The sequence below is a fragment of the Sus scrofa genome, chromosome 7, assembly GCF_054392235.1.
Source record: "Sus scrofa isolate SSC_HxYL_T2T_F1_AM1 chromosome 7, Sscrofa_HxYL_maternal_Yorkshire_Landrace_v2.0, whole genome shotgun sequence".
NCBI classification, from domain to species: Eukaryota; Metazoa; Chordata; class Mammalia; order Artiodactyla; family Suidae; genus Sus; species Sus scrofa.
This window is the reverse complement of record NC_139389.1, coordinates 4489535-4515457: the sequence shown is the minus strand read 5'-3', so window position 1 is coordinate 4515457 and position 25923 is coordinate 4489535. Positions and strand designations below refer to the sequence as shown.

The 25923-nt window shown below is 48.8% G+C and overlaps 1 protein-coding gene across 1 annotated transcript in view; it reads right to left on the bottom strand.

Annotated features, from left to right (window-relative positions):
* Window positions 1-18029, bottom strand: part of RREB1 (ras responsive element binding protein 1) — a 175443-nt gene extending 157414 nt beyond the window's left edge. Inside the window, exon 1 of the mRNA XM_084967314.1 lies at window positions 17892-18029. The gene's annotated coding sequence lies outside the window, so the exon portion shown is untranslated. The remainder of the gene's footprint in view (window positions 1-17891) is intronic.
* Window positions 18030-25923: the final 7894 nt, after the last annotated feature.

Below are 25923 nucleotides of genomic sequence, written 5' to 3'. Positions count from 1 at the left end.
AAAACGGCCCAAAGAAAAAGAAAACGGCCATGGGACTCTTCTGTCTCTCTCAGTGTGAAGGCAATGCCAAGGTGACCAAATTCACGGGGAGGAAAGCAGAAGCTGAAGCAGGACGGCTCAGCAAGCATCAGATCGCTGGCCCGCACGTGGCCACCCTCCAAGGACACTGGGTCAGAGAGCGTCTAAGTTACACCCCACACCTGGGCGACGGAGGCCTGGCCGAGGAGATTAAAAAGGAACAAAGTAACAAAGATGTTAACGAGCCAACGCACCTCTTCCTCTGATTATCTTTTGCTGAGGTTTTCTCCTTCTCCACGGCAAACGCGTCTCAGCAAAAGGAAGAGCCCTGAGAGCCAGATGGGGCTCCCCTGCAGGCCTGATGTGACTTCAGTCCCCGCATCATCCACCATCATACATTTAGAAACAAAATAATCTTATCACTGGCCTAGATAATACATCATAAGGAAGCTACGTCTGCCTTTAAAAAGAAAGCCTCAAAAAAAAAAAAAAAAAGAAAAAGCCTCACCGTATGAATCATTTTAGAGTTGAGATTCTGAGGACTTTTTCATGAGGTGAGTCAGCTTGATTAGGGCGGGGTGGCCATAAAATCAAAGAGGTAGAAGGAAGGCCCTGTGCTGGGGGTCGGGAACTGGGTTCCAGATTTGCCACCAACTGGCTGTGCCTGAACAAGTCCCTTCCTGTGCAGGTCTGCCCTTCCCTTTTCAGCAGGACGACGAAACTGAACCAGATGATGTCTAAGGTTGCTTTGTGACCCGTCTACACTCCTGAAGAGGCTCCAAAAGAATGACACTGCATTCAGAATATAGCACAGTAACAGACATGGACCATCTTCTCATGACATCAAGGCGCCCGCCTGGGGTACAGAAGACCAGCCCGCCTCTGCACCGTGGTAAGCAGATGCTGTACTTATGGGCAAAGCCCTGATGTTCCTTCACAAACCACTTCTGGGGAGTTCCTGTCGTGGCTCAGTGGTTAATGAATCCGACTAAGAACCATGAGGTTGCAGGTTCGATCCCTGGCTTCACTCAGTGGGTTAAGGATCCGGCGTTGCTTTGAGCTGTGGTGTAGGTCACAGACGAGGCTCAGATCCCATGTTGCTGTGGCTGTGGTGTAGGCCAGAGGCTACAGCTCTGATTAGACCCCTAGCCTGGGAACCTCCATATGCCGTTGGGAGCGGCCCTAGGAAAAAAAAAAAAACAACCAGTTCTGGACCTCCTCCCATCCCTAGACATCTGTCCATCGTGTCATGATCCGTGAACCTGGCCATTCTAATATTAGCTCTGAAGGATTCTCACCTGGCCCAGGACAGCAGGACCTGGGGACAAGGTAGGAAGATCGAGCAAATGAAGAATATGACACTCTAAGCCACGGAGAAGAGCTCTTTAAACCCCAGGCTGATCTTAGTGACTGGTCTGTGGGGTCCCTGTCAGATGGATGGATGGTAATTCTAGTCCCTAGAAAACAGAAAATCCTGTTTGATTGGATTGTCAAAAGCAGAAAATCCAGCAGCTCAAAGCTGGGTTCTGGACAGAGCGAGGCATTACCTTGCGGTCACAACCAAGAGGTAGAAGCTGTATGACCAGCGGCGAGTTTATGCCTCTAAGCCTGCTCTGTCGACAATCCACAGAAGCTACTAAAGGTGGCTCACCAACGAATGGATGAAAAACACCTGTAAACACTGAGCCCCGAGCCTGAGTCAGGGAAGAGCTCAGGGGACAGTGGCTCCTCCATCCCACCGTCCTCTCATCTGTCAGACGTCACATGCCCGGCGGATGTGCTATCCTGTCCCGACTACGTCTTCCTTTTGTGGAATCCCCCCGACGCCGAGCCACGTGGGCACTACATGCCCAGTAAGGACTTGCCAAAGGAACGAATGTGTGAGGCCCAGGACACGATACCCAGGCAACAATCCTGATCCTCAGAGACCTCTGGGGCCCATTTCTGCCAGAGAGCAGCTTATTTTGTCATTAGTAAAGGGCAGGATTTTTGCTTTGAGGCTCCACAAGGACGGGGACAGATCTGCATCAGGTGTTTGAATCAAGCTTTTGACCCTCTCTGTGCCTCAGTTTCAACATCGGTACGATGGGGCTAATAACGGAAGTCCACTCACAGGTTCACACGTGAGGTGCCCGACACTCAGCCCCCAAGAGGCGTCAGCTATCCAGTGTGAAAGCACTCCGAAACCGTCCATAAAGCGGTGTGGGGTCAGTGAAAATCTGAGCAGCAGCATAGACCGCTCCCTTCTGCCTGTCACTCCCACCAGGAAATCTTTTTTTTTTTTGGTCTTTTTGTCTTTTAGGGCCGTATCTGTGGCACATGGAGGTTCCCAGGCTAGGGGTCCCGTCAGAGCTCTAGCTACCGGTCTACACCACAGCCACAGCAACGTGGGATCCGAGCCGTGTCTGTGACCTACACCACGGCTCATGGCAACGCCGGATCCTTAACCCACTGAGCGAGGCCAGGGATGGAACCCGCGTCCTCATGGATGCTAGTTGGGTTCGTTAACTGCTGAGCCACGATGGGAACACCCCCCAGGACAGCTTTTAAAACATGCAAATCCCTGCTTCCTCCTCCTGGCTCGTCTTACTCCGGGGTGCGGGTCAGGCCCAGGAATCTGCATTTTCAACGAACCCCCCGAGGATGGTCACCGGAGGGGCAACCTCGCCTGGGACACACGCGAGAAACCGGATTAGACGGCTGGTGATTTCCCTCTCCCTCCAAGAGGCGGCTTTATGGTTTGGGTAAAACCATTAAGAACACATTGGTTTTCTCGTTGGTTTCACTTTGAGTTTCTGCCTCCTGCGATACAAAGTGAAATCGAACAGAGCCTGAGGCTTCACTCCCACCGGGGGCGGAACTGCCACGTGACCAGAAGGCTTGGAACTGAAACCAGAGGCAGAGGAGTGGAGGGGAACCTCTGTGTGTGTGTGTGTGTGTGTGTGTGTACGTATGTATGTGTGTATGCATATTTTTTCTTTCCTTTTTCTCCCCCTTTCTTTCTTAAAAAAATTACACCTCCTCAGGAACGTGACACAGACAAAGAAATGACGTGGGTTTTCCTCTAGGACATGTTACTTGCACTGGGGGCAGGTCGAGGTGCGAAGCTGGAGTCCAATCTCAAAGGGTGGGGCATCTTTAGGACAGAATTTAGGGAAAGGAAGAACATTGGAAACAAGACACAAAAGGGCCTCAGTGCCTGTTGGGCGGTCTGCGCGCAAGCGTGGAACCAGAATGATTTCATAAGTTTAAAAGAAATAGGAGGCCCCGTTGTGGCTCAGGGGAAACAAATCTGACGAGCATCCATGAGGACGCAGGTGCAGGTTCGCGTGCAGGACGCAGGCCACGACCAACTGCAACCTGGGATCTGAGCCGTGTCTGAGACCTACACCGACCTACACCGACCTACACCATAGTTCACGGCAATGCCGGATCCTTAACCCACTGAGTGAGGCCAGGGATCGAACCCACGTCCTCCTGGATACTAGGTTTGTTTCCGCTGAGCCACAGCGGGAATTCGGCAATGTATTTTATATATATTATATATGGTTAAAACTTTTTTTGGACATTGAACATGATATAAATAAACATGGAGAAATCAGTGTTCACGTACCTGCATAATATGCACATATTATGTGCCTGCAGTATTCCGGGTCCTTCCACACAGCCCAGGTAACACATGTAATCCTTTAATCCTCTTAATTATCCTGTAAGGATTCTACTAAGACCTCTATTTTACAAATAAGGAAACTGAGGCTCCCCGAGGTCCTGCAGGTCATGTGGCCAGAGAAGAACCGGGTTGGGATCTGAACCCAGGAAGCCGGGCATCATTCTTGGTTTTTTTTGTTTTTTTTTGAACTTCTCTTTTTTGGTATTTTTGGGGTCCCATTCTTTAAAGACTACACACGGCCTTTCAATGCAGTGGAATCGCCGTCCTAAACACTGCAGGTCTACAGATTCAGTGCAGCCCTCCTAATAACTCCAACAGGTTCTGTTAGGGAATTTTTTTTCTGTTTCCACAATTTATACAGAAGGGCAAAAAGCCAAGATCACCAAGGTGCACTTAATGCAAGCACAAGCCCTCCCAGGCATCAGGATTCCCTGTGAGGCGGTGATAATTAAGGGATGGACAAAGAGACCAGGGAAATAGCACAGAAACAGACGGAGCACGAAAGGCCACGTGACTGACAATGCGCGAGCACTAAGTATTCCGGCTTATACGGATGGATGGATGGATGGATGGAGAAATACTAAATAAGCAAACTGTGCCTGGACAGCCCAACATCCCTGAGATAAAAAGTGAAAACAGGCCCCTACTTTACAACAGTCACAAAACCCAGATCCAGATGAACAGAATAGGGTAAAGTCACATGTGAAAAAGGCAAAACTCTAAAGACAGCAGAAAAGCTTCATGAACCTAGGATAGGGAAGAACTTCTTTTTCTTTCTTTCTTTCTTTTTTTTTTTTTTTTTTTTTTTGCTTTTTAGGGCCACACCTGCGGCATACGGAGGTTCCCAGGCTAGGGGTCCAACGTAAGTGACAGCCGCCAGCCTACACCACAGCCACAGCAACACAGGATCCGAGCCGCGTCTGCGACCTACACCACAGCTCACGGCAACACTGGATCCTTAACCCACTGGGCAAGGCCGGGGATCAAACCCACAACCTCATGGTTCCTAGGCAGATTCTTTTCTGCTGTGCCACAACGGGAACTCTGGGAAGAATTTCTTAAACAAGAAAGTATTGACCATAAAGGAAAGGACTGATAAAACTAATAAAGTTAAAATTAAGAGTTTGTGAGCACCCAGAGGCCTCACAAATAGAGCAAAAAAGACAAGTCAAAGAGGGAAAAGATATTTGCAACACATACGTTCAAGTAAAGACTCACCCCGGAACATACAAAGGAGTCCTATAAATTGCGAAAAAAGAAGACAATTTACAGAAAAAGGGGAAACACTTAAGAAAAAAAGTAGCCAAGAAGCCACCAATCAGGGAAAAGCAAATTAAAACCACAATAAGACAGCATTTCACATTCACCAGACAGGCAAAAATGACAAATTAACAATACCAAGTTCTGGTGAAGAGATGGAGCAGTAAGAGCGCCCATTCACTGTTAGAAGGAGCACAAGCTGAACCAAGCGCTTGGGGAAATAGTTTTGAATTACAGTGAAGCTAAAAGTCAAATACTCAGGAGCTCCGCCTGTGGCACAGTGGTTAAGAATCTGACTGCAGTGGCTCCAGTTGCTGCAGAGGTGAGGGCTTGATCCCTGGCCCAGCACAGTGGGTTAAAAGATCTGGTGTTGCCGCAGCTACAGCATCGTACATCACAGCTGCAGCTCAGATTTAATCCTCGGCCCAGGAACTTTCCTATGTTGCAGGTGTGGCCGTAAAATTAAAAAAAAAGAAAATATGAATACTCCATGACCCAAGAGTCCACCCCTCATACCATACACACACTAGAAAGACATTTGCACAAAGAGATGTGTGTGTGTGTGTGTGTGTGTATGTGTGTACACATAGGAATGTTTTCGAGCCTTTTTCATAAGACCCAAAAGCTGGAAACAGTTCAAACATCCATCAACAGGACAATGGACAAATGCCTCATCGTAGGACAGGAACCTGAACAAAAACAACGAGCAAACCACAGGGACAGGCAGCAACGTGGCTGAGTCTTGCACTTATACTGTTGATGAAAACAAACAAGTAAAAAGTAACGGACACCGAACACTTGCAGAACTAAATGATGCCATTTACCGATACCCCCATGGCTGCACGCTTCTTATGGAGCAAAGGGAGAGGTGGCTGTAAAGCAGAGAAGGTTCTAGGGCAGTGTTCTGGCTCTTAATCTGGACGGGGGTTCTAGGCAGTCCACTTGCTCATTAAACCACATCTATTTCCCTGTTTTCTACATGCTTCTGCCTGTATGCCATATTTCCTAATTTCTGATTCTCCTCTTAAGAAGGTGCAATGCTGCCTGTGTCCTGACTAGGAAAGAAGCTTTACTTTGCGGAAAGAAAAGCTCATCACGCTCAAACTCTCAAATGTAAAAAAATTCACAGATGTATTTCCAAAGACAATCCATCAAAGACAGTAAGAACGTTCGATTACAAGGAACCCTAAATAAAAGGAGTTACAGCTCACCAAAATCTGATGATACTGCCATTTTTATAAAAATCAAAAGATGCAGAGTGATAGTTAAGGTGGAGGTTGGATTACATGACACACGTGGAGGAATCACCATCAAAATAATTAGCAGAGAGGTGACAAACACCTGATGATGGCTTAGGCACACGGTTAAGGCACATATAATATTTAAATATGCAAAACATACTTTTCATGATTCTTTTCTATTTCTTCCTCTTTTGCCTTAAAATAAAACAATTCAGAGCCTTTATCCAAACTGAAGACTTTCCACTCTGACCGAGACCAAGCAGAGAACTCTACAGAGAGTACAAATTAGCAGCTCCCCGTATCTCTAAACGCACACTCTAACAGCAAATAGACTTCTGCTCAGCTCCAGTTTTCTGAGAATGGTTCTGCATTTGTTTTTACTAGGAGGCCACTTAAATCTTACTCACTTGTTTAGCTGTAAGGATTGAAACAAAATGTTTGCTGGCAAAACAAACACTGGTTTTAAAACCCTCCACTTGGGCTGCTGGATAAAACACTTGTTTACTGAAACAAATGTTTTATTTGGAAAACGCCTGCCAGGGTGCACACTTTCCAAAGAAATACACCAGGATGTGCTGGGGGGGTGACGTCACGCCCTTGAGAGGGGTTGGCATTTTAGGGGAACTTCACAAAGTTTACTTTCAGAGAATAGAACAACGATGGGAAAACCAATCTTAAAAACAAACAAAGAAAGAAACAAACAAACAACCCCCCAGGCCTCAAATACTCTAGTAAGTATTACTATCACCATCAGCAGCAGCAGCAGCAGCACTATTTTAGAACTAAGTCTCTCCTTTCAGATTTAGTCTACGCCTTCTGGCTCCCCTATGTGACATGGCATGAAAAACCATTTCCATCCCTTAGTAAGATACGCTAGAACCCTGAAATGCCATTATTAACCACAAGATAGGATTGAGCACAGGCAAGTCTAACTTGAAACCCATCCAAGGAAATTTACTTTCTTAAGTACCAAAAGAAAACATCCCAAAAGATAGTCTTGGGACGCTGTGGTTAGTTTCCTATGGAGGCTCCAGTAAACACATTACATTTGACCAAATAAGATTCCACCCCAGAAAGCTCAAGAATTTTCATCAATATTTTCCTGCTAATGTTAGGCACTAAGAACTAAAATGCATCGTTGTCAGAGTCTACTGTCACAGTCTCCAACTTCTAAAACGTGCGTTCTCCATCTTTAAAAAACACTTTTGCATATGCCCAAGCACATGCATATTTTTATTTATAAACTATATGCTGCTAATAGGCACGATAAAACATATACAAAAATAGACAATGCAAAGGACATTTCTCTAAAGAAGACACGCACCTGACCAAGAAGCACATGCAAAGATGCTCAGTATCATTAGTTACCAGGGAAACGGAAAGCAAAACCTTAAGATACTACTTCATATTCACTGGGGGTGGCTGTAATCAAAAAATGGAAAGTAACAAGGGCTGGCAAAGATGTGGAGAAACTGGAACCCTCACACATTGTTATTAAATTGACTCTCGACAGGTGCAGCCTCTGTGGGAAACAGTTTGGGAGTTTCTCAAAACGTGAAACATGGAATAACCACATGACCCAGCAATTCCAATCTTAGGTATTTATATACATCTATACCCCAGAGAACTGAACACCGAGATTTCAACAGATGCTTTTATACCCATATTTACAGCCACATTATTCAAAAGAGCCCATGTGGAAACAACCCAGATGTCCATCAACTGATGAACGCACAAACAAAATGCAATCTGCAGAGATATCAGGATATTATTCAGCCAAAAAAGAAATGAAGTACTGACGCATGATAAAGCCTGGTGGACCTCTGGAAACATCATGCGACCTGAAATAAGCCAGCTCCCAAAGGACATCGATGGTACGAGTCCAGTCATAGGAAACATCTAGAACAGGCATAGGAGACAGACAGTAGGTTAGCGGGTAAAGGTGGACATGGGGCGTTATTGCGTAATGGGTGCAGGGTTTCTGTTTGGGGTGATGAAAAATTTTGGAAATTGACAGTGGCGATGGTTGCACAACCCTGGATGTAATTAATGCCACTGAACTGTACACTTAAAAATGATGACAATGGAGAATTGTACGTTACATCTTTCTTTAACCACAATTTTAACAAAGGGGGAAAAAAAAAAGAGGACAAGCTAAAAATACAATTGAGGTTCTAATAGCTTCTTCTCAAATTGCATGGGTCACCCAGCATGCTCTGGGGCTGGGTGGGGGTTGGAGGCAGAGCTTCCAAGGCCAAAGCAGGAATTAGTGAACTGGATAGGAGCTAGAGAGGATACTGGCCAGGGTGACGGTGTCTGAGTTATGGGAATGCCTACAAGTCAAAAAAGAATTTTACTTTATTTTTTGTCTTTTCTAGGGCCGCTCCCACAGCATATGGAGGTTCCCAGGCTAGGGGTCGAATCGGAGCTGCAGCTGTTGGTCTACACCACAGCCACAACCACTCCAGATCCGAGCCGCGTCTGCGACCTACACCACAGCTCACGGCAACGCCGGATCCTTAACCCACTGAGCAAGGCCAGGGATCGAACCCGCAACCTCATGATTCGTTAACCACTGAGCCACGACAGGAGCTCCAAAGAATTTTACTTTTAATTCAAAGGGGAGAGGACCCCATTCTGTAGCCTTGCCCTAGAATTCCACGGGGACGCCCTGTGAGTTCTCACCATCGCCCCCACCAAGACCTGGACATCGGAATCACGGCACACACACGGGGGACACCCTCTTCACTTCCCCGGCAAAGCTCAGGCAAATCCAGCCCGCCTGATGCAGGGCCCGAGGTCCTGCCTCACAAAGCAGAATGTACCTTCGCCATCATTTTCTGGTCTCTGGTCTCTGGTCTCTGGTCTCAGGTAAGACCTGAAAAGATGCCTTTTCAAAGCTGTTTTCAAAGTCATTTTCATCACTTTCCCCCCCTCGGGCTCAAGAGCATCATTCAAGGGGGAAAGGACAGGAAATAATGAAAAGATCAGCAGCTCGACCTCCAGAAGCTCCTACACTGCCTGTGCTAGACGCGCCAGCTATGAGGCTGGCCTGGGACCAAGGTAATCAAAAGAAAAACACACACGAGTTTGAGGGCTAGGCTGACATCCTGGGAGGCAGAAGGCCTCGTCCAGCACAGACGTGACAAAGCAAAGCGCACGGCTGTGGAACAACACGGCCCTCGCCTTCGCCATCGCAGAGGCCACCGTGAGAGAGACACCTGTCCATTGCTGGCCTGTTTGATTTCAAAAGCGGGGGTGTTTTTCTAGTAAAAAGCAAGGACTCAGCTTTAAAAGGAAACTCAAAATGGAGACAGGTTAGACTCCTGGGAGCATCCGAACTTTCACTGTCTGCAGATTGATGACACAGCAACACGAAGGAGCAGTCTTTCCTTTGGCAGATCGGCCGAAGCTCGCGGCACAGGGAAGGACCGACATCTTCTAAAAGTGCAGCACGAAACCGCTGATTCGTGCCCTTCACGTTGCTCAAGTGACTACACCTGATAAATGACAACTCGGTGACTCCCGAACGGATCCTCTCGAGACCTCTCCTCTGAAACCCGGATTTCCACACCTTAGCGTACAGAGCACTCACAACTCTATGCAACTAGGAGTTCCCGTCGTGGCGCAGTGGTTAACGAATCCGACTGGGAACCAAGAGGTTGCGGGTTCGGTCCCTGCCCTCGCTCAGCGGCTTAGGGATCCGGCGTTGCCGTGAGCTGTGGTGTAGGTTGCAGACGCGGCTCGGATCCCGCGTTGCTGTGGCTCTGGTGTAGGCCAGTGGCTACAACTCCGATTCGACCCCTAGCCTGGGAACCTCCATATGCCGCGGGAGCGGCCCAAGAAATAGCAAAAAGACAAAAAAAAAAACAAAACAAAACAAAAAAATCTATGCAACGACTGCTTCTAAACAGAATTCAGTAAATTATACTGGGGGCGTGGGTGGGCACAGGATTGTGAATCCATCGAAAATAAATGATCTCCACGTTGTTCGTGCTGCAGCTCTAATCGCCAATGCCTGTTACAGCTGCCAGAGGAGAACCTTCCATTGGTAATTAAGGCCCACCATGAAGTCCTGGCTTTTAAAAGATGAGTCGTCCAAACGCAGAGAAACACATGAGGATTCTCTTCTAAAAGCCTTTCCTTTCAGTTCCAACCCTGATATTGTTTCAAAACTCTTTTCTCAAGGCCCTCTCTAGCATGCTATATTCAAAAAAAAAAAAAGTTGCCAAGCTGGTTTTAACACATCTTCTCAGGACTGATAAGCAAAAGTTTCCTAAAGCAGTTTTGAATAAGATAAACTCAAAGCCATTCTGTACGTTTTCTCAAAGGCGGCAGCACTCTTCAGTGGAGGGTTGGTAAACACGCCACCCGTTTCCAGAGCTGTGAGAGAAATGACAGCCTCTCTCCTTGGGTAAAACACGAACCCGCAGCTTCTTGGGAACGGCACCTGACATCCTGTTGGACTGATGAGCTGCAAACCTGTTTTGTGGGTATTATGAACGAGTGCAAACTGCAAGGGGTTTTGTGAAAATAAATTTTCTAATGGAAAAAAAAAAAAAGTGAACTGTCACTAGATCTGGGTTGACTAAGACCCTCAGCAAACAGCAATAATGGTTCCAACCTTTCTTGTGAATCTTACTTACCGAGCCTTAAAAACGGTTCCATTTGACCGTGTGTTCATTGACATGATCGTAAATTCGGAGGCTCTTGCTCATCTAGAAGTTGTTTGGCAGCTGACACTCACATTCTCATTAATCAGAACAAGATACACTTCACTAGAAAAACTAGGGTAACAGTAGTCACTAGTCCGTGTGAGGCCAAGAGAATGAAAAATATATACACGACTCTCCATAAGCCACAGAGTATACAAAACAGATTCTGGAAACTCTAGGCAGCTGTGTAAATTAAATTCTGCAACTTCCCATGTGAGCACTTTCTTGCCTGCTGCACTCAGAGCTTCAAGAAAATGTTCGCATCTGTATGGCAGGATGCTAGCCCTCTTTCTGGCTTCTTAAAATCTCAAGCATACTCTTGCCTTTCCTCCCAGAGCTCTTAATTTCACAACGAGCGGCTGAAGAAGGATGTTCTGGGCAAGGCCATCCCCTAAGAAGGACCACCTGTCTACCGCTGTCTCTCACCTCTCTGGGAGTGGCCTGCATACCGATAACGCAACACCTCCTCTCTCGCTCACAGTTGCTTGGGTACCGTGGGTTTCATTTTCTGGCATTTGGAGAATACTCCCTTATTTTCTAAAGGAAGTTCAAGATTCTCTTGCATCCCAACGTCAAGGCACATAACAATACTGAACTGGGTGCTTAAAAATGCCACAGATGGTCCAGTTTATGTGATATGTATCTTTTACCACGATAAAAAAAACAACAACAACAAAAAAACCACTCAGACTCTATCATTTTCTACTGTTCTCTCGGGAGGTGGGTAAAAAAAGGGGAGGGGGCTCAACAACAGCAGAAGCCCCACCATTGGCTTTACCAGTTAGAGCCTTAAAAGGTGGGTGGTTTAAATTCTATGGGGGATGAGGGGAGGCAGGGAGAGGACATCGCCCCTCCAATCTCCAGCATTAATATTTTTTTTCTCCCATCAATTTTAAGCATTTGTTCCTGCCACTGGACGTGTGATAACACAGACATGTAAATGTGTCTCTACAAGGCTTATAAGCGAGAAAGGAAACTAAAGAGCAAGGAGTTCCCGTCGTGGCGCAGCAGAAATGCATCCGACTAGGAACCACGAGGTTGCGGGTTCGATCCCTGGCCTTGCTCAGTGGGTTAAGGATCCGGCGCTGCCGTGAGCTGTGGCGTAGGTCGCAGATGGGCTTGGATCTGGCATGGCTGTGGCTCCGATGCGATCCCTAGCCTGGGAACCTCCATGTGCCACAGGTGCGGCCCTAAAAAGACAAAGATAAAATAAAAAATAAAGAGCAAATGACAATTTGCACCCAAATAATCAGCATCCGGTTAACTGAAAGTGAGAAAACGTGTGCTGCTCCAAAGAACAGACATTCGCTTTTTTCTGACAATAAAGAAATAGAGAGACACAGAGACAGACGGGTGGTGCCGAAGCTGCGAACGGTCATCACCCTGCAGAAATCCAAGCCCGGGTTTCTGCCGAGCTAGTTCCCTCTAAACTCCAGACTGATGTTGAGATCCTACGGCTCCCCTGGCCTCACCGCTGACCACTCAGCTGCCTGCCTCGAAGAGGAGCAGCCAGATACCTGGCCTGAGCCTGCGTATCCAGAGGTACAGGAAGTGGTCTGCCCAGGACCTGGGCGACTGCATCACCCTCCAGACGATTCGACGGACAGGGTGTGAGTCACCCCCATTCACAGCCTCCAGCCCAAGCCTCCTTCCTACCTAGCCGGGCAAAGGGCAGAGGGCAGAGGTCCCCTGACACATCCAGCCAGGCTTCCCAACCCGGGCTCAATTTGGAAAGCAACAGGTCCCTCCCAGCACTGCCTATCAATGGCTCCCATCAGGGACAAAAGGAGAAGGACAGGTTGAAACCAGCAGGTGAAGAGTAAGAAGTCACCCCCGCCTGGGAGAGTCAGGAGGCTCCGGGAAAGACTGCAGCACAAACGGGTGGAGGCACCGGATCCTCGAAAGGAACATGCAGCAGAGTGGGCTGTACCGCAGAGCAAAAACCCCGCCTGCTGCACCAGGAGGTTCTGATTCAGCGCCTGCGGGGTGGGACCCTTAATCTGTTGAGCCGGGTTTGGGAGCTGCAGGGTAAAGCACTTGGGTTACAACAGGGCTGACTCAGGAAACTGGCTCTAACTAAAGCCTCAGGAATGACAACTTGTCGTGCTTTATGAGGAAGCAGGAGAATTTTGAAATTTACACACAGGTATGTGCGTATACGTACAAATTCTAAGCATGAGTCTTCCCTAAAACAGGCCCTTTGGCACCAAGTTCAGATTTAGGACCCATAACCACCTACTTCTTGACGCGCATCTCTACGTTCAGCCAAAACCCACCCATCTTCCCTAAATCACCTAAACCCAGCTGCCCATCAGGGTCTCGAATGCCACTGCTGAAACCAACCCTTCAATTTGCTTTGAACACTGGCTCCCTGTTCCAGTTTCTGTTGCTAGTACCACCTGCCAAGGCATGTGGATTTGAACCCTTTCCGTCATCAAGCCCACATCGGAACACTATAAAATACTGCCCGTTTTCCCTTGGTAACACCCAAAGCATCGCCTTCCAACAAGGTCCCATCGCTACAGCCCTTGTTCAGGCCCTTGGATCTTTGCAACAGCCTCAGCTTCCACTCAAACCCAACTCACAAGATTAACCTCCCCCGAGCCCAACTCTGACCACGTATTTCCCTCGCTCCAAATCCTGTCATAACTCCCACGACCTACGAATAAAGTCCTAACACCCAACTTGGCCAGGCATTCAAGGCCCCTCACGGGTCTGTCCCTCACCTAACGTTCCAATGGCAAATGTCATACTCGATCCATCTCCAGTGGCAAAGCTGATGGACTCCGATTCCCCAAACACGCCCTGTAACTTCCTGCCTCTCGGCTTATCTCACCTCTACCACTAGGAAGGGCCTTCTCTCTCTAGCTAAATCCTGCACCGCCTCAGTTCAAGTGCTACCAACTCCCTCGGGAGCACTTCCTGATGGCTGCCACCTCACAGCTACCCTCCCAGGGCACACCCAGCACCCTGCCACATCTGAGCCTTTGCTAAGTAAGGGCGTGCCCTCTCCCTTTACCCTCCCGCTCACCCTTGCTCTCGGCCCCTCCCGGAAAGCTCCTAACTACTGATCTCTCCTGGACGGACAGCGGCAGGCACACTGGCTGGCGGGCGACATCTCCCTAAAAAACAGCAAGGCGGAGTTCCCGTCGTGGCGCAGTGGTTAACGAATCCGACTAGGAACCATGAGGTTGCGGGTTCGGTCCCTGCCCTTGCTCAGTGGGTTAACGATCCGGCGTTGCCATGAGCTGTGGTGTAGGTTGCAGACGCGGCTCGGATCCCTCGTTGCTGTGGCTCTGGTGTAGGCCGGTGGCTACAGCTCCGATTCAACCCCTAGCCTGGGAACCTCCATATGCCACTGAAGCGGCCCAAGAAATAGCAACAACGACAACAAAAAGACAAAAAAAAAAAAAAAAAAAAAAACAACAAAAACAGCAAGGCCTCATTCTTACAGCTTCACCTACATTCTTCAGGTTCACTGCTAACATTTTAGAGAATAAACAAAAGAAGGAGAAACAGGAGTTCCTGTCGTGGCTCAGAGGTTAACGAATCCAACCAGGAACCATGAGGTTGTGGGTTCGATCCCTGCCCTTGCTTAGTAGGTTAAGGATCTGGCGTTGCCATGAGCTGTGGTGTAGGTTGCAGATGCAGCTCGGATCTGGTGTTGCCGTGGCTCTGGACAGCTCCGATTTGACCCCTAGCCTGGGAACCTCCATATGCCTCGGGAGTGGCGCAAGAAAATGACAAAAGGACAAAAAAAAAAAAAAAAAAGGAAAAACAGTTTAAAAATCCCTCATTATTCTACTTTTCAACTCAATTTTCATATATTTTTCACTGGTGTCTGTATTAAATTCCTGAACAGTTAAACTCACGTGTGTCATCAAGCTGTCACCCCTTGACTAAAACATATTAGACTTGAGTCTTTTTTTTTTTTTTTGGCCACGCGCCTGGCATGTGGAAATTCCCAGACCAGGGATCGAACCCACATCACCGCAGCAAGCTGAGTCACTGTAGTGACAACACTGCAACCTTAACTTGCTGAGTCGCCTGGAAACTTCTAGACTGGGGTCTTTTTAGGAAGGTGAACACGTCTCTCTGTAACCTCCACAGTCCTTAAATTAGCATGGTTCTCTACAAAGTAGCTGGCTAAAACCTTTAAAGCAAACGTTCATTGAAAGAAATATTTTGGCGGTGGCAGTTGAGTAGATGGTTGTAAACCCATGGTCCAGAACAACCCAACTGAAAATCTGCTGCACAGGGAAGAGTTCTTGAAAAGCACGCCCCAATTATGCAACAAATATTTTCAGTATACAAGAACACACCACAACATTAAGGCGTCTTTTTTTAATCCTTTCTTGACAGAGACTGATACCTTAATCGAACTTGCTGGATAAATCTGATTTATAATGAAAAGGGAGATCACCAGAGAAATGTCTTCTCAGCGCAGAAGACATTTGGGGGGAGGGAGAAGGAAGGGGCGGAGAAAGGACGCCTGCCACTCCATTTTCTGCTTAACTTTCCAATTCATTTCTATGGCAACAATGCTGTTTTGGACCAAGATTTGAAATCTTAATTGTCTCACGGAGAAGGAAAAGTTCCTTATCACGGTGACAAAAACCTAAGATCATGAACATCTTTTTTTTTTTTTTTTTTTAAGTTTCTAGAAAGTTCTGTGTAGCTCTGCCACTTTCATTCAAATCCAAGACCATTCGGTGTATGGAATTGGTCAGTTTCCAACTTCAGCTGTTCTAACAGTTCACCAAAGCACCATAAGAGGGAAAAAGAGAGATAGATGTTCTGCCAGTTGAATTTAAAGCTCCTTGATCTAGAATGTAACAAGGTCAGTTCACCCCCGCAAAGAATACCAACCATTAGTATTCTCACTCCCACTGTACTACTGAAAAAACTGTAGTTTTTCAAAATAAAATTAGACGAGAGACGATCAGATTTTTCACAACGCTCTTCACAAGGTAACTTCCCCTCTCATGTATAAATTTAGGGTATGATTTGATTTATACAACCTCAGTTTATCAGTTTTAGCTTCCTATGAGGACAGGCTCTTTAATGCAAAATACATCTCCCTTTAGTTTGCTTTATCTGGGGTTGCCCTGGAAACAGAAATTTACATTAATTCCTGAGTCAGCTTTTCAGAGAGCTCTTCAGATCTCTTTGGAGGATAACACACTCCTCTGGGCTTGTGAATAAAACTTCAGGAGGTGCACATTGCTCCTCAGAGTGAAGCGTCTTGGGCTCTTTGGGCCTGGCTTCCGCTACCCTGTCTTGTACTATGCAACAAAACCAGCAGGAGGAAAAAAATGCCACACCTCTCTGGAAGGGTGATCAACAAGAGTCTGGGTGGCAAACACCGCCAAGCTTTCTCTTTGCACTCTCATCTTTACGATGATTTTTCCCTGGACTTGGTCTGTGTCACCAGCAATGCAAACCTCGAGCCCATCACTTTACTGTTTATGTATTATTTGTTGTCTTTTTAGGGCCGCACCTGTGGCACTTGCAAGTTCCCAGGCTAGGGGCTGAATCGGAACAGCAGCTGCCTGCCCACACCACAGCCATGGCCGCGGGGACCGGAGGAGCTTCTGCAACCTACACCCTGGGGAGGTGTAGCCTTAACTCACTGAGCAAGGCCAGGGATCCAACCCACATCCTCATGGATACTAGTCAGGTTCTTAACCCACTATGCCGCAACAGGAACTCCCCAAGCCCATCACTTAAAATCTGCATACTCCCTCCCGAATCACATGCTTGGGGTGTGAGATGCCACTAGGCTCCAGACGGAACTAACTGGGCTGCTCTCACTTCTTCTGCTTTGAGGAGGGCTGGGTTTGGGGCTTTTTTTTTCCATTTGTTTTTTCTTCTCCTTTTAATAAAGGCCTCTTCGTGTTTGTTCCTCAGGCCCTGCCCAAATACAAAACTGTCAGCGTCCCCCTGGCCCCTTCCAACCCTGAGACAGCAACTTCGAGCCTTTGTATCCACTAAGTGAGCGTTGGCTAGGAACTCTGCTGAATTTATGGCAACCGGGGCCTGCAGTGGTGGACTCAAACGCTAAGGCAAAAACGTGGATTTAGGTTCTCTGAAATGTACAACAACAAACACGAAGCAGGGCAAAACCCCACCTTCTCTCCAGCTTTCCCTTCCCGTCGTGGTTCAGTAATTAGAAAAGTTAATCCACCCCCGAGTGCAACTGCTCGGCCACGCTCACCTAGAGCCCTCACTGCATCATCGCATCCAAGCCAAACTCGGTTACTGAGGCAACTAAGTTTTTCTACCCAAAGGGTCACCGGGAAACACATCCCTCGGGAACCCCTGGTAACCATCCGCCGATAATGCTGGGGAACCACAACAGCAAGAGGCTGGCGCGGCCGCGCGGCCGGCCCTGGGGGAGGGGGTGCGTGGGGGTGCGCAGCGTCCAGTTACATTCCTGACCCACTTTCGCATCCCCTCCCGCCCCCTCCTGCTGCTCCTCCTCCCGGCCGGCCGCGAGGGCACCCGCGCTCGGGAGAACCACCCGCGAGCCATCCCCAGGCCGCCGCGGGCGGGGTGCGCCGGGCGCCGGGCTCCGCGGGGGACCGAGGGGGAGGGGGAGGCGACGGAGGAGGCGGGAGCCCGCCCCCGCCCCCACCCCGGCTTCCCCTGCGCGGCCCCTCCCCCGTCACATGGGCTCGCGAGCACCTGTTGGCGACCTCAGCCCCTGGCGGAGCCCCTCCCGCCTCCCGGGCGAAAGCCCCAGCGGGAGGGGATGGGACCCCTGCCCGCGTGTCGCTCTGCACACCCCGCTTCGCCAGGCAGGGCGCGGGGGCCGGTGGGCGACCCCTGCCCAGCTGCTCGGCTTTGCAAACTGCAAAAGCGCCGCGGCCGCGAGGCGACCGGGCGGAGGGGATCCTGCCCCCACCCCAACCCCGCTCCCCCGCCTCCCCCGGGCGGCACGGGGAGGTGGGGTGCGCCCGCCCCCTGCCCGACTCCGCTGGAAACCTGGGCTCCTCGCGGGCGCCGGGAGGGGCTGCTGCCGAGTCCGGGCCGGGGCGGCGGGGGCGAGGGCAGGTAGCGGGTGAGGACGGGCGGGGTGTGTGTTCCGAGCCGCCGAGTCCAGGAAGGGGGCGGGAAGCTGCCGTCTCAGCTGCAACTTCTGAGCGAGCAAAGCAACTCAGCAACTTTGCCTGCGCCGCGCCCCTCCCCCGCGCCGCCGGCCGGGCCGGGGGCTGCGCTGCGCCTGGGGCCCCGGCGCCGGGCCCGGCGGGGAGCGGACCCGGGTGCGGGCGAGCGGGCTGGGGCCGGCCGCCCGGGGCGTGGGGGAGGGCTTGGGGGCGCCTCTCCGCGCCCCGCGGCTGGGGAGCGCCGCCCGGGTCCCCGCGCCGGGCACGCCCCCCGCCGCCCCCACCGGGCCGGCCGCGCCAGCCGCCCGGCTCCGCGCGGGGAAGGGGGCGGAGGATGGCGGCGGAGCCATGGAAACTGCCGGGTGGATAGAGAAGGAGAGGGCCGCGCGGGCCATCCCGGGCTGCCCGCGTCGCAGCGGCTGCGGATGCGGCGTCCCGGGGAGCGCGGCCGAGCTCGCACAAGTGTTCCTCCGGCCCCGAGGGAGGCCGGCGGTGGAGAGCGGCCCCGGGAGGGGTGGGGGGCGGAGGCGAGGGTGATGGTGACCCGGGCCTCCCGGGGTCAGTGGCCGTTCGTTCCGGTCCCGAGGACCGGCTCGAGGCCCTGCGGGGTCCTGCCAGCCCGAAGCCCAGGGGAAAGCCCCAGATGTGCGTCCAGAGAGCCTTTCAGATGGGCCAAACCTGCGCATGTGGGGCAGGTGGGGCGCCTGGGCCAGCCTGGGGTGGGACACGCGGGCCCCAAAGCCCTGCGGGCTGACTTGGCCGGGCCCTCGCAGTTATGCACCGGGAGCCTGCCGAGCCCGGCCTTCGGCCGCACCCATTCTCTGGAAGCTGATCTGGGAACCCTGCAACCTCCCCCACCGACACTCACAGACTTCATCTGACTCACTGTGGAGTTACTGATGCTTTACGCCCAAGCCTGTTGCTTGGAAAGTGCTAGGGATTTTAATGGTGGCGTTATGAAATTGAGTCACTTCTGGGTGTGGGGCTCTTGAGAGGCAAAGGGGTTGTTTCAAGTGAAAGTTATACTACCTACTACCGGCGTGGAGCAGGCTGTTAACCGGCTGAATGATTTAATTGCGTGACATCTTCGTTTAAAGAGATTTGCATGCTCACTGAGGACAGCTGGACAGTTAGGCGATGATGTAGACCTGGAACTTACTTTTTTAAAAAGGAGACTTTTTGGTGTTTTGCACCCCAAAACGAGTGACCGGTACAGTGGTCCCTTGTTACTATGGAGATTGGTTCCAGGAACTCCAGGCAGATACCAAAATCCAGGGACGCTGGAGACTCCTATTAAATGGTGTAGTGTTGCCATATGGCCTGTGCGCATCTCCCCTGTCCTTTAAATCAGCTCTAGGCTACTTACAACACCCAATGGAACACGAATAAGTGTAAACACATTAACTGCTTTATAGAGAGTTGCTGGCCTTTAGCAAATGAAAGTTTTAAAACTTTCCAGAATCTTTCAAATCTTTTTTATTCAAGCTTGGTTGAATCTGCAGGTTACAGGAAGGGCCAACTATGTCTTTCTTTCTTTCTTTTTTTTTCTGTCTTTTCTAGGGCTGCACCCGCGGCATATGGAGGTTCCCAGGCTAGGGGTCGAGTCGAAGCTGTAGCTGCCGGCCTGCACCACAGCCACAGCAACGCCAGATCCACTCATGTCTGTGACCCACACCACAGCTCAGGGCAACGCCGGATCCTTAACCTACTGAGTGAGGCCAGGGATCAAACCCGCAACCTCATGGTTCCTAGTCGGATTCGTTTCCGCTGCGCCACAATGGGAACTCCTCTTCTCTTTTTTTTTTTTTTTTTTTTTTTTTTTGGCTCTTTAGGGCCACACCTGTGGCACATGGAAGTTCCCAGGCTAGGGGTCAAATCCAAGATGTAGCTGCCTGCCTACACCACAGCCACAGCATCGCCAGATCGGAGCTGAGTCTGCCCCCTATACCGCAGCTCTTGGCAATGCTGGATTGTTAACCCATGGAGCCAGGAGAGGGATCGAACCCGCATCCTCAAGGATACTAGTCGGATTTGTTTCCTCTGCGCCACAACAGGAACTCCCTGTATTTCTTTTTTTAACTTCAAAAGTTCTTTAGGCGTGATGATGATCATAGGTGATGTTTGAAAAACAGTCCTGCGGTCGGTCATACACTACATTTCACTGACTCCGAGATGCGTGTATTTCCCCATCTCTAATGTCTTATTTGATGGCATCCTTGAGCCCTAGTTTAATTGGCAGCGTTTTTCTTAGGGGGACGTGAAATAAGGAAGTTGGAGAGATGCTGAGTTAAGTTTATTTCGTTATACCACAAAGACATGCAACACATAGCTTTATAGCAAGGCCTTCCAGAGTGTTCTGTGTGCTAAGGTGGTTGCGAATCACCAAGACTAGGTTATGCAGACTTGCCTAAAGGCATCTGTCCAGTCCGGCTTTGTGAGCATTGTGACGGAATTACCACCGTTCCTTTCAGGAACTGCTGCTCTAAGAGTTGTCCCGGATTTGAATACAGTGGAGGGAAATGCACTTCGAAATTGTGCCTGAGTAGAATCAGGAATCTTCAAATGATAAGCTGAATTTAGTTGTCACGACGAAAAAGAGCCTGTTTGAGGAAATAAATCTTTGTAGGCAGAACAGTTCTCATTCGGCTGTAGTAGAAACTGAATCAGGGCCATCTTTAGAGAACTAATTCAGTGAGCATTTAATTCATCAGAAAATTCATGTATCTGATACATACAGTTGCTGTTACACTACTTCCTGCATTTTTCTGATTTGTAGACGTTAACAAAAATGCGTTATTTAAATTAGACTGGCACGAAGCTACTAATCAATTTCTCCAAAAAATTCCCCCCCCAAATCATTATGGAAAAAAATTAAAAATAGTGGTGAATACATGAAAGTATACTTTTAATTGTTTTACAAAAGAAGACAAGGGGTTCCTGTTATGGCTCAGTGGGTTAGGAACCTGACTAGTATCCATGAGGACACGGGTTTGATTCCTGGCCTCCCTCAGTGGGTTAAGGATCTGGTGTAAGCCGGCAGCTGCAGCCACGATTCGACCCCTAGCCTGGGAACTTCTATATGCTGCAGGTTCTGCCCTAAAAACCGAAGAAAAGAAGAAAGAAAGAGGCATATAAAAATTTCTGAAGAAATGAAACTTAATAAGAAAGAAAAAAATGCGTCATTCAATCCCTTAGCAAAGGTTAAAGGCAGGGTCAGATTGTCACAAGTGAATATTCTATTTGGAATGTTTCAAATAAAATAATAACATTTAACATCTTTTAGTAGGTAACATAACAGGTGTGTTTTCACATCTTAGCCCATTTCCCCACATAGTGGCCCTGCAGTGTCGATGGAGCAGTCACTCACCGTCAGATGGCACACCCAACCACTCAGTCACCTGACACTCGTGGCTCAAGTACCTGCCACGCTCCAGGCACTAGGCTTTGATGGTAGATGAACATGAGAAATTCCCACTCTGCAGAAGTCAGCATCTGGTCGGAGAGATGGCAAAGTAAATGATTGTAATTCCGTCTGGCATTGAGGCTTGGGAAGCTTAACGACTCACTCGCGACCAGAGTCGGGATTTGCGTGGTCCGATGGTTTCCAGCACCCTCATCTCTCCTGTAAGGGATATGCTCTCATCTTTGCCAAGAACCTCATGGAAACAGGGTATTTGAAACAAATTAAACATAAAATTGAATGTCTTGAGGAGTTCCCGTTGTGGCTCAGTGGTTAAGGCACCCGACTAGGATCCATGACGATGCAGTTTTTCCGACCCCTGGCCTTGCTCAGTGGGTTGAAGATCGGCCTTGCCGTGAGCTGTGGGGTAGGTGGCAGATCCTGCGTGGCTGTGGCTGTGGTGTAGGCTGGCAGCTACAGATCTGATTTGACCCCTAGCCTGGGAACCTCCATATGCCGCAGGTGCAGCCCTAAAAAGACCAAAAATAAATAAAGTAAAATAAAAGGTGTTGAAGGGTCAGAGGAAGAAAGAAATGTAGATTCCTCAGGCTAACCCACTTTTTCAACAGGCTTAGAAACTGAGACATGGAGAAGAAAATGGATTTGCTCTAGGTTATACAGCTATGTAATGACCGAATTAAGATTAGAATCAAGGTGGAGTTCCGGACAGGGCTCAGCGGAAACGAATCGACTCGGGTCCATGAGGATGCAGTTTCAATCCCTGGCCTCGCTCAGTGGGTTAAGGATCCGGCATTGCTGTGAGCTGTGGTGTACATTGCAGATGCGGCTTGGATCTGGCAGTGCTGTGGCTGTGGTGTAGGCCGGCAGCTGCAGCTCCAATTAGACCCGTAGCCTGGGAACCTCCATATGCTGTGGGTGTGGCCCTAAAAAGGGCAAAAAAAAGATTAGAATCAAGGTCACCTGCCTCCCAGCTCTTTGCCCCATAAGGGGCTGCCCTACAGGAAGAGGTCAAACGCGTTCTCTACTGTCCAACAGTGTGGGCCCATCTCAGTAAAGCCTGGGGTGATTGGTGAATTTGTGATAAAATGTTCCATGACTAAGCACTTATTTAAAGAAATATTTCTAAGAGGAACTGTAAGGGGATTTCAGCTCTGTGAGTTCCTTAAAAACAGCCACTATCCTTAAAAGTTGAAGATGTATTTGATAAAGAGTAAATATGGGACATTTGGGGAAATTTGAACACTGCCTACGTATTAGAGAATATTAAGGAATTCTTGTTACAGGCTTAACCCTGAGTGGATTTCAAAAAAGGAGTTCTTGTCTCTTAGGCATATGTTGTGAAATATTTGCCCTGAAATGATATGATGTCTGGGATTAAAATCCAGTTTAAAAAAAAAATCTAGTTTTTAGAGGGGTGGGGGTGTAGAGGAACCGACTCCAAATCCATGTGGCAAAACGAAGAGGTAGGAATGTGAAAGTTTATTTTTTTTATTTTTTTATATTTTTTTGTCTTTTCTTGAGCTGCACTCATGGCTTATGGAAGTTCCCAGGCTAGGGGTCCAATTGGAGCTGTAGCCGCCAGCCTACACCACAGCCACAGCAATGCAGGATCTGAGCTTCGTCTGCGACCTACACCACAGCTCACGGCAACACTGGATCCTTAACCCACTGAGCAAGGGCAGGGATCGAACCCGCAACCTCATGGTTCCTAGTCGGATTCGTTAACCACTGAGCCACGACAGGAACTTCAGAATGTGAAAGTTGATGTAACTTTTATCTCCACTTTTGCATATCTTCAAATTTTTTATTTTTTTTAAGGGCTGCCCCTTCGGCATATGGAGGTTCCCAGGCTAGGGGTCGAATCGGAGCTGCAGCCATTGGTCTACACCACAGCCACAGCAACTCGGGATCCAAGTTGCACCCTGTGACCTACACCCCAGCTCCAGGCAACGCTGGATCCCTCACCCCCTGAGTGAGGCTGGGGATTCATTTCCGCTGCTGCGCCACAGTGGGAACTCCTGTATCTTCCATTTTTTCCAAAATAGAAAGTCTTTTTTACTCCGAATAAAAGAAAAGAATTCCTCCCGCCACTCCACCCTCTAACGGGGTGGGCAGAATCCCTTCATGATGTTGAAATACCTTCTGGTTGTACATCTCACAAAGTTTATGTTTCTTAACAGGGTCGGGAGAAGCATAAGCCAGTATTCTAATTGTGCCATCTGCATAGGCTCACACCTTTTACACTCGACAAATCTTTTTTTTTTTTTTTTTTTTGTCATTTCTTGGGCCGTTACCGTGGCATGTGGAGGTTCCCAGGCTAGGGGTTGAATCTGAGCTGTAGCCACCGGCCTACGCCAGAGCCACAGCAACGCGGGATCCGAGCCGCGCCTGCAACCTACACCACAGCTCACGGCAACGCCGGATCGTTAACCCACTGAGCAAGGGCAGGGACCGAACCGGCAACCTCATGGTTCCTAGTCGGATTCGTTAACCACTGCGCCACGATGGGAACTCCTACACTTGACAAATCTTTACGTCCACACAGACCTCGCCTCCCTCTGCCGGTGAGGTTAGGACCGAGGTTGAAAGGCAGAGACTCTCCAGGGTGTTCCCGCAGAACAATGCCTCAAGCCCTGTCTGCACATTCAGTTTTCTTAGCACTTTTAAATGGAAATAAAAATCTGAAGGCTTTTCGGGAAGACTGAAGCCAGGCACGCACTGTGCTGCTTTTTTGCCTCTTAAGAAGATTTTCTTTTTCCTTTTCCTTTTTGGTACGCAGGAGGGATGTGCTCTGATTTATTTCATCCAGTTAAACGTTCTTCCTGTGGAATATTAAGTCAATCCCAAAGCCGCATCACCACGGAATCTAGAGAGTTGTTAAGAGCCTCTCTATAGCTAAGTAGAGGGTTGGTGTGCTACCGTGTTTATTATAAGATTTATAGAGCTGGTTTATAATACTGTATTCTTAATTGTGTGGGTAATAGATTTAAAACACATGTGGTGGCTGCCGTTCTGGTTCTCTTTTGAGTGACTTAGGGTGTTTTTCCCCTTTCTCTTCGGTAAGGTATACCTGTATCTTGAAACAGTCAAAGTACCCGGAAGATATAACACATCGGGTAAAGTTAGTTAGAGGGGTGGACACCACGGAGCTTATAAGCGAGAGCACCGTCATCGGAGTTCCCGTCGTGGTGCAGTGGTTCACGAACCCGACTAGTATCCATGAGGATGTGGGCTCGATCCCTGGCCTCGCTCAGTGGGTTAAGGATCCGGTTAAGGATGCGGTGTAGGCCGCAGATTCGGCTCAGATCCTGCATTGCTGGGGCTGTGGTGTAGGCCTGCAGCCACAGCTCCGATTAGACCCCCAGCCTGGGAACCTCCATACGCCGTGGGTACGGCCCTAGAAAAGGCAAAAAAAGACCAAAAAAAGACCAAAAAAAAAAAAAATCACCATCATTCATTCAACAAGTATTTAATGGGCAATACTTCTTGTTTTGTAGTGAGCTGAAAAGCTCGACCGTAGGTGGGGTGTCCAAGCATTCTCATTATTTAGAGATGAAACAAATGGAAAGATGAGATTCACTGCATGTGCACAGATGTTTAGGGAAAGGAGTTTCATGTCCTCTTGCTTGAATTATAGAAAACACATCCTGCTTTCTGCTCTAAGTCAGTGGTTCCCAGTTGGTGGCTGGATATGCCCTCAGAGACCAGTTATGGCAAAGGATGCTTAATGTGCATTAGATGTTCTCTGTAGACTGAATAATAAAAATGACTGGCAGGAGTTCCCTTCGTGGCTCAGAGGTTAATGAACCTGCCTAGTATCCTTGAGGACTCGGGTTTGATCCCTGGCCTCACTCAGTGGGTTGGGGATCCGGTGTTGCCGTGAGCTGTGGCAAAGCTCGCAGGCGTGGCTTAGAAACTGCGTTGCTGTGGCTGTGGTGTAGGCCAGCAGCTGTAGCTCCGATTTGACCCCGAGCCTGGGGCTTCCATGTGGACAGGGTGCAGCCCTAACAAATAAATAAATAAAACAATTGGCATAGAGAAGCACTCTGTCCAAATGTGCGTATTTGTCATTAACTAATAAACTACAAATTCATTTAAAAGCTTGTTTAAATGTATACTATCACTTCATTCTTACATATCTCTTAAATCAATGAGTACTAAAATACAACTTTTTTTTTCTTTTTATGGCCACACCTGCGGCATATGGAAGTTCCCGGGCTACAGGCTAGGGGTCAAATCGGAGCCACAGCCACAGCAATGCCAGATCCAAGCTACAGCTGCAACCTACACTACAGCTTGCAACATGCTGGATCCTTAACCCAGTTTCAGGGCAGGTGTAGCCCTAAAAAGCCAAAAAAAAAAAAAAAGTGTCTTGCAAACTCTCAATGAGAGTAAGTTGTTTTTTTTTTTTTGTAATTTTTAAAATTTTCCCACTGTACAGCAAGGGGGTCAGGTTATCCTTACATGTATACATTACAATTACATTTTT